The sequence below is a fragment of the Oncorhynchus keta genome, chromosome 28 (genome assembly GCF_023373465.1).
Source record: "Oncorhynchus keta strain PuntledgeMale-10-30-2019 chromosome 28, Oket_V2, whole genome shotgun sequence".
Classification (NCBI taxonomy): domain Eukaryota; kingdom Metazoa; phylum Chordata; class Actinopteri; order Salmoniformes; family Salmonidae; genus Oncorhynchus; species Oncorhynchus keta.
The window spans coordinates 22,800,054-22,806,929 of NC_068448.1; positions in this window are offsets into that span (position 1 = coordinate 22,800,054).

A 6,876-nucleotide genomic window follows, 5' to 3' on the forward strand; every position below is an offset into this window, starting at 1 on the left:
TTCCTCCAAACATAATGGTCATTAAGGCCAAACAGTTCTATTTTTGTTTCATCAGACCAGAGGACATTTCTTTAAAAAAGTATGATCTTGGTTTCCATATGCAGTTGCAAACTGTAGTCTGGCTTTTTTATGTTGGTTTTGGAGCAGTGGCTTCTCCCTTGCTGAGCGGCCTTTCAGGTTATGTCGATATAGGACTTGTTTTACTGTGGATATAGATACTTTTATACCTGTTTCCTCCAGCATCTTCACAATCCCATGGTGTTTATACTTGCGTAATATTGTTTGTACAGATGACCGTAGGCGTTTGGGAATTGCTCCCAAGGATTGCTCCCAGAGTTTTTGTCTGAGGTCTTGGCTAATTTCTTTTGATTTCCTCATGTCAAGGAAAGAGGCACTGAGTTTGAAGGTAGGCCTTGAAATACAGCCACAGGTACACCTCCAACTGACTCAGATGTCAATTAGCCTGTCAGAAGTTTCTAAAGCCATGACATAATTTTCTGGAATTTTCCAAGCTGTTTAAAGGCACATTCATCTTAGTGTATGTAAACTTCTGACCCACTGGAATTGTGATAGTGAATTATAAGTGAAATAATCTGTCTAAACAATTGTCGGAAAAATGACTTGTGTCATGTACAAAGTAGATGTCCTAACCGACTTGCCAAAACTATAGTTTGTTTACATGAAATTTGTGGGGTGGTTGAAAAACTAGTTTAATGACTCCAACCTCAGTGTATGTAAACTTCCGACTTCAACTGTAAAATCATGCCTGACAAAACGGTATCCTAATATGGTGTGGATACAGTAATAGTCTATTCTACAACAATGTACCTGTATGTGCTAGTATTATTGATCAATTAAATTGTAAATGGGTATGCTATTTCATTCAATGATTACATTATTGTACAAGGTAGATACAGGAGTATGTAACGTTTTCTTCCTGGGAAGGAGAGGAGGACCAAAATGCACCATGGTTAGAGTTCAACATGTTTAATAAAGACCATACGCGAGAACACTACAAAATACAAAACAAAAGTGAAAACCAAAACAGTCCTATCTTGTGCAATGACACAAAGACAGAAGACAAACACCCACAAAGTACCCACAGAATATGGCTGCCTAAATATGGTTCCCAATCAGAGACAACGATAGACAGGTGCCTCTAATTGAGAACCAATCTAGGCAACCATAGACCTACAAACTACCTAGAAAGGAACCAGCCCCATAAACATACAAAAAACCCTAGACAAAAACACATAAATCCCCCATGTCACACCCTGACCTAACCAAAATAATAACAAAACAAAGATAACTAAGGCCAGTGTGTGACAGAGTAGTCTATAGCCTACAATAATAATGTAATTGAATATGCTATAGTATCATTTATTTCAGTGATGAATACAATTGTAAATGTGGATGGGTAGGCTACTTCATTCAGTGAATTCTGAATATATTGCTATCTCTGGGAGTATGACGGCTTTTCAGCTGTTCTAATTTCGAAATCTCTTTCTTTTAGTCACAGTGTGATGAGCCAGAGAAACCAATCAGCTTCACTGCAGGTGCTCAACCCACCACCCTCACTGTTCTCCCTAATTGGTAATATGACGTGGGGGAAAGTCAGGATCCTAGTCAGGCTTTTGTTTGTCAATTCCAGATTAAATATATGTTTTCATCTGTCGGCAATTTTGGACTAAATCAATGACGAACAGCTTAAATGTTCAGGCTTCATCAGGTTCCGTTGAGTCTAAGGATATGCATAAGAACGCAACTGCACTGAAATGAATAGCCTGATTCAATGGGATTCTCCTGAATAATACATGTTTTTATCTGTTAAGTTGTTTGGTTGATTCATAGACCCAAACCGATTCTAACTTTTGGGTATTTTGCATTAGGCATAGCTCTACATTGCAGAGCATTTAATAAACCATCCACATTTTCCTGTGATGTTTAGGCTGCGCAAGACCTTTGATAAACTAGTAGACTGCGGAAATAATCGTGTGCAGAAATAATTGTGGAGTTTATCATTGTTATAGCCTAGATCGCTTTATAAAATCTGGACTGTTGTTTTTCCTATGGCTAAGCAAACAAGTGGTAGCATATGCTTTTTGCAAGTCTATAACAAGGCCTACATCCTCACATAGCCCCTCAACTCGAACCCTGTAGACATCTCTACAGAAATGTATAGACAAAGGATTGCATGGTGACTGATTGTGTCTTAATCCGGTAAACTGGGAAGTGGGGGAGGGAAACGAGGTCAAATCATGACCTCAGTGATTTTCAGAGAAAGATGCCAGAGATTCCGAGTTGGATGACTGGTCAAAACAAAAATCCCAGTCTGACCTTGTTTTTTTCAGAGTTCCCAGTTGTCTTGATCGCACTGAAGTCGGAAGTTTTGAATACCCCACTAGAGACTTAGATTAGGGTCCACACACTTAAAAGACACACACTCCTCCACTTACCCTGCCTTATGCCCTTTGGGGAATCCCCGTCTCCATCTTGGTGGAATGTAATGTAAGCCCCTCAGACCTCATTTTAACCGGCTTCACTCCAGAGCCTGAAACTCCCCATAATTCAAATTGTGACGATTGTACATCCGCTAAGAAAAGTCAGAGAAAACTTAAAAACAACATCAATGGAGAAGTCAACATACAAGTGTAAGTAAAAACCAATGCAAATAAGTTTGAAATGTTGCTACTACGTAAAAAGTAAATATGTTTTTGTTTGGTTATCTTTTGGATAGTGTAGAAATAAAACATCTTCCTTCAGAAGTTCCAGCTAGGCAGGCTAACGTTGGTTAGCTAATTCATTTGCCAGCTATCATACAGTAGGAGTATATTAATAATTATATATTTAATACAAGTAGACATGCATTCATAATTGACTGTAGCACATATAAAGCACCCACAAGCTACTGGTGGCTGAAAACACAATTTGATGGTCAAGGGTGGTCCATTTAAAAATAATTCCTTCCTCTCGCCCCTTGCCCTGTAAGTATATACTCGTGAGACGTCATGACACGTCCACTGTCCACTTAATTTGGGTGTGTCTTTTAAGTGTTTGGACCGCAACCCGAGGCTACCTCCAGCAAAGAAAAGGAAAGGGGTCTACCTAGTCAGTTGTACAACTGAATGCATTCAACTGAAATGTGTCTTCCGTATTTAACCCAACTCCTCTGAATCAGAGAGGTGTAAGGGGCTGCCTTAATCAAAATCCACGTTTTTGTCGCCCGGGGAACAGTGGGTTAACTGCCTTGCTCGGGTAAAATTACAAAAAAGTTTATCTTGAAGCTTTGGGATTCAATCCAGCAACCTTTTAGTTACTGGCCCTCTAACCACTAGGCTACCAATAAGCCCTTGTGTTTATATGATACGGAAAAATAGGCATATCGACACAGTAATGGTGGCTGCGATATCAAGAAGCCTAATCATTTTTGCATTGAGGAGACAGTCCTATTTTAGCTAAATCAACAGATGAAATTGATGAACTAAACAGACACTTAAACAAGCACATAACACATGTAGACGTTTTTAAGGCGTTCATGGTAAGATCATTCATAATACTCCTACACGCAAATTGACGTGACGTATCAGTGACACATTACGCAACCTGAACAATATGTCTACATGACGTGTCACATTACGCAACCTGAACAATACGTCTACATGACGTGTCACATTACGCAACCTGAACAATATGTCTACATGACGTGTCACATTACGCAACCTGAACAATATGTCTACATGACGTGTCACATTACGCAACCTGAACAATACGTCTTCATGACGTGTCACATTACGCAACCTGAACAATACGTCTTCATGACGTGTCACATTACGCAACCTGAACAATACGTCTACATGACGTGTCACATTACGCAACCTGAACAATATGTCTACATGACGTGTCACATTACGCAACCTGAACAATACGTCTTCATGACGTGTCACATTACGCAACCTGAACAATACGTCTACATGACGTGTCACATTACGCAACCTGAACAATACGTCTACATGACGTGTCACATTACGCAACCTGAACAATACGTCTCCATGACGTGTCACATTACGCAACCTGAACAATACGTCTACATGACGTGACACATTACGCAACCTGAACAATACGTCTACATGACGTGTCACATTACGCAACCTGAACAATACGTCTACATAACGTGTCACATTACGCAACCTGAACAATACGTCTCCATGACGTGTCACATTACGCTCAACCTGAACAATACGTCTACATGACGTGTCACATTACTCAACCTGAACAATACGTCTCCATGACGTGTCACATTACGCAACCTGAACAATACGTCTTCATGACGTGTCACATTACGCAACCTGAACAATACGTCTACATGACGTGTCACATTACGCAACCTGAACAATACGTCTACATGACGTGTCACATTACGCAACCTGAACAATACGTCTACATGACGTGTCACATTACGCAACCTGAACAATACGTCTACATGACGTGTCACATTACGCAACCTGAACAATACGTCTACATGACGTGTCACATTACGCAACCTGAACAATACGTCTCCATGACGTGTCACATTACGCAACCTGAACAATACGTCTACATGACGTGTCACATTACGCAACCTGAACAATACGTCTACATGACGTGTCACATTACGCAACCTGAACAATACGTCTCCATGACGTGTCACATTACGCAACCTGAACAATACGTCTACATGACGTGTCACATTACGCAACCTGAACAATACGTCTACATGACGTGTCACATTACGCAACCTGAACAATACGTCTACATGACGTGTCACATTACGCAACCTGAACAATACGTCTACATGACGTGTCACATTACGCAACCTGAACAATACGTCTACATGACGTGTCACATTACACAACCTGAACAATACGTCTACATGACGTGTCACATTACGCAACCTGAACAATACGTCTACATGACGTGTCACATTACGCAACCTGAACAATACGTCTACATGACGTGTCACATTACGCACCTGAACAATACGTCTACATGACGTGTCACATTACGCAACCTGAACAATACGTGAACATGACGTGTCAGTGACACATTACGCAACCTGAACAATACGTCTTCATGACGTGTCACATTACGCAACCTGAACAATACGTCTACATGACGTGTCACATTACGCAACCTGAACAATACGTCTACATGACGTGTCACATTACGCAACCTGAACAATACGTCTACATGACGTGTCATTAGTGAACAATACGTCACATTACGCAACCTGAACAATACGTCTTCATGACGTGTCACATTACGCAACCTGAACAATACGTCTACATGACGTGTCACATTACGCAACCTGAACAATACGTCTACATGACGTGTCACATTACGCAACCTGAACAATACGTCTACATGACGTGTCACATTACGCAACCTGAACAATACGTCTACATGACGTGTCACATTACGCAACCTGAACAATACGTCTTCATGACGTGTCACATTACGCAACCTGAACAATACGTCTACATGACGTGTCAGTGACACATTACGCAACCTGAACAATACGTCTACATGACGTGTCACATTACGCAACCTGAACAATACGTCTCACATGACGTGTCACATTACGCAACCTGAACAATACGTCTACATGAACAATACATCTCACATGACAGTCACATTACGCAACCTGAACAATACGTCTACATGACGTGTCACATTACGCAACCTGAACAATACGTCTACATGACGTGTCACATTACGCAACCTGAACAATACGTCTACATGACGTGTCACATTACGCAACCTGAACAATACGTCTACATGACGTGTCAGTGACACATTACGCAACCTGAACAATACGTCTACATGACGTGTCACATTACGCAACCTGAACAATACGTCTACATGACGTGTCACATTACGCAACCTGAACAATACGTCTACATGACGTGTCACATTACGCAACCTGAACAATACGTCTACATGACGTGTCACATTACGCAACCTGAACAATACGTCTACATGACGTGTCACATTACGCAACCTGAACAATACGTCTACATGACGTGTCACATTACGCAACCTGAACAATACATCTTCATGACGTGTCACATTACGCAACCTGAACAATACATCTTCATGACGTGTCACATTACGCAACCTGAACAATACGTCTCCATGACGTGTACGTGACACATTACGCAACCTGAACAATACGTCTACATGACGTGTACGTGACACATTACGCAACCTGAACAATACGTCTACATGACGTGTCACATTACGCAACCTGAACAATACGTCTCCATGACGTGTCACATTACGCAACCTGAACAATATGTCTACATGACGTGTCACATTACGCAACCTGAACAATACGTCTACATGACGTGTCACATTACGCAACCTGAACAAATACGCCTACATGAACCTGAACAATGACATGACGTGTCACATTACGCAACCTGAACAATACGTCTACATGACGTGTCACATTACGCAACCTGAACAACCTGAACAATACCTGTCTACATGACGTGTCACATTACGCAACCTGAACAATACGTCTACATGACGTGTCACATTACGCAACCTGAACAATACGTCTACATGACGTGTCACATTACGCAACCTGAACAATACGTCTACATGACGTGTCACATTACGCAACCTGAACAATACCTGTCTACATGACGTGTCACATTACGCAACCTGAACAATACATCTTCATGACGTGTCACATTACGCAACCTGAACAATACGTCTACATGACGTGTCACATTACGCAACCTGAACAATACGTCTACATGACGTGTCAGTGACACATTACGCAACCTGAACAATACGTCTACATGACGTGTCACATTACGCAACCTGAACAAA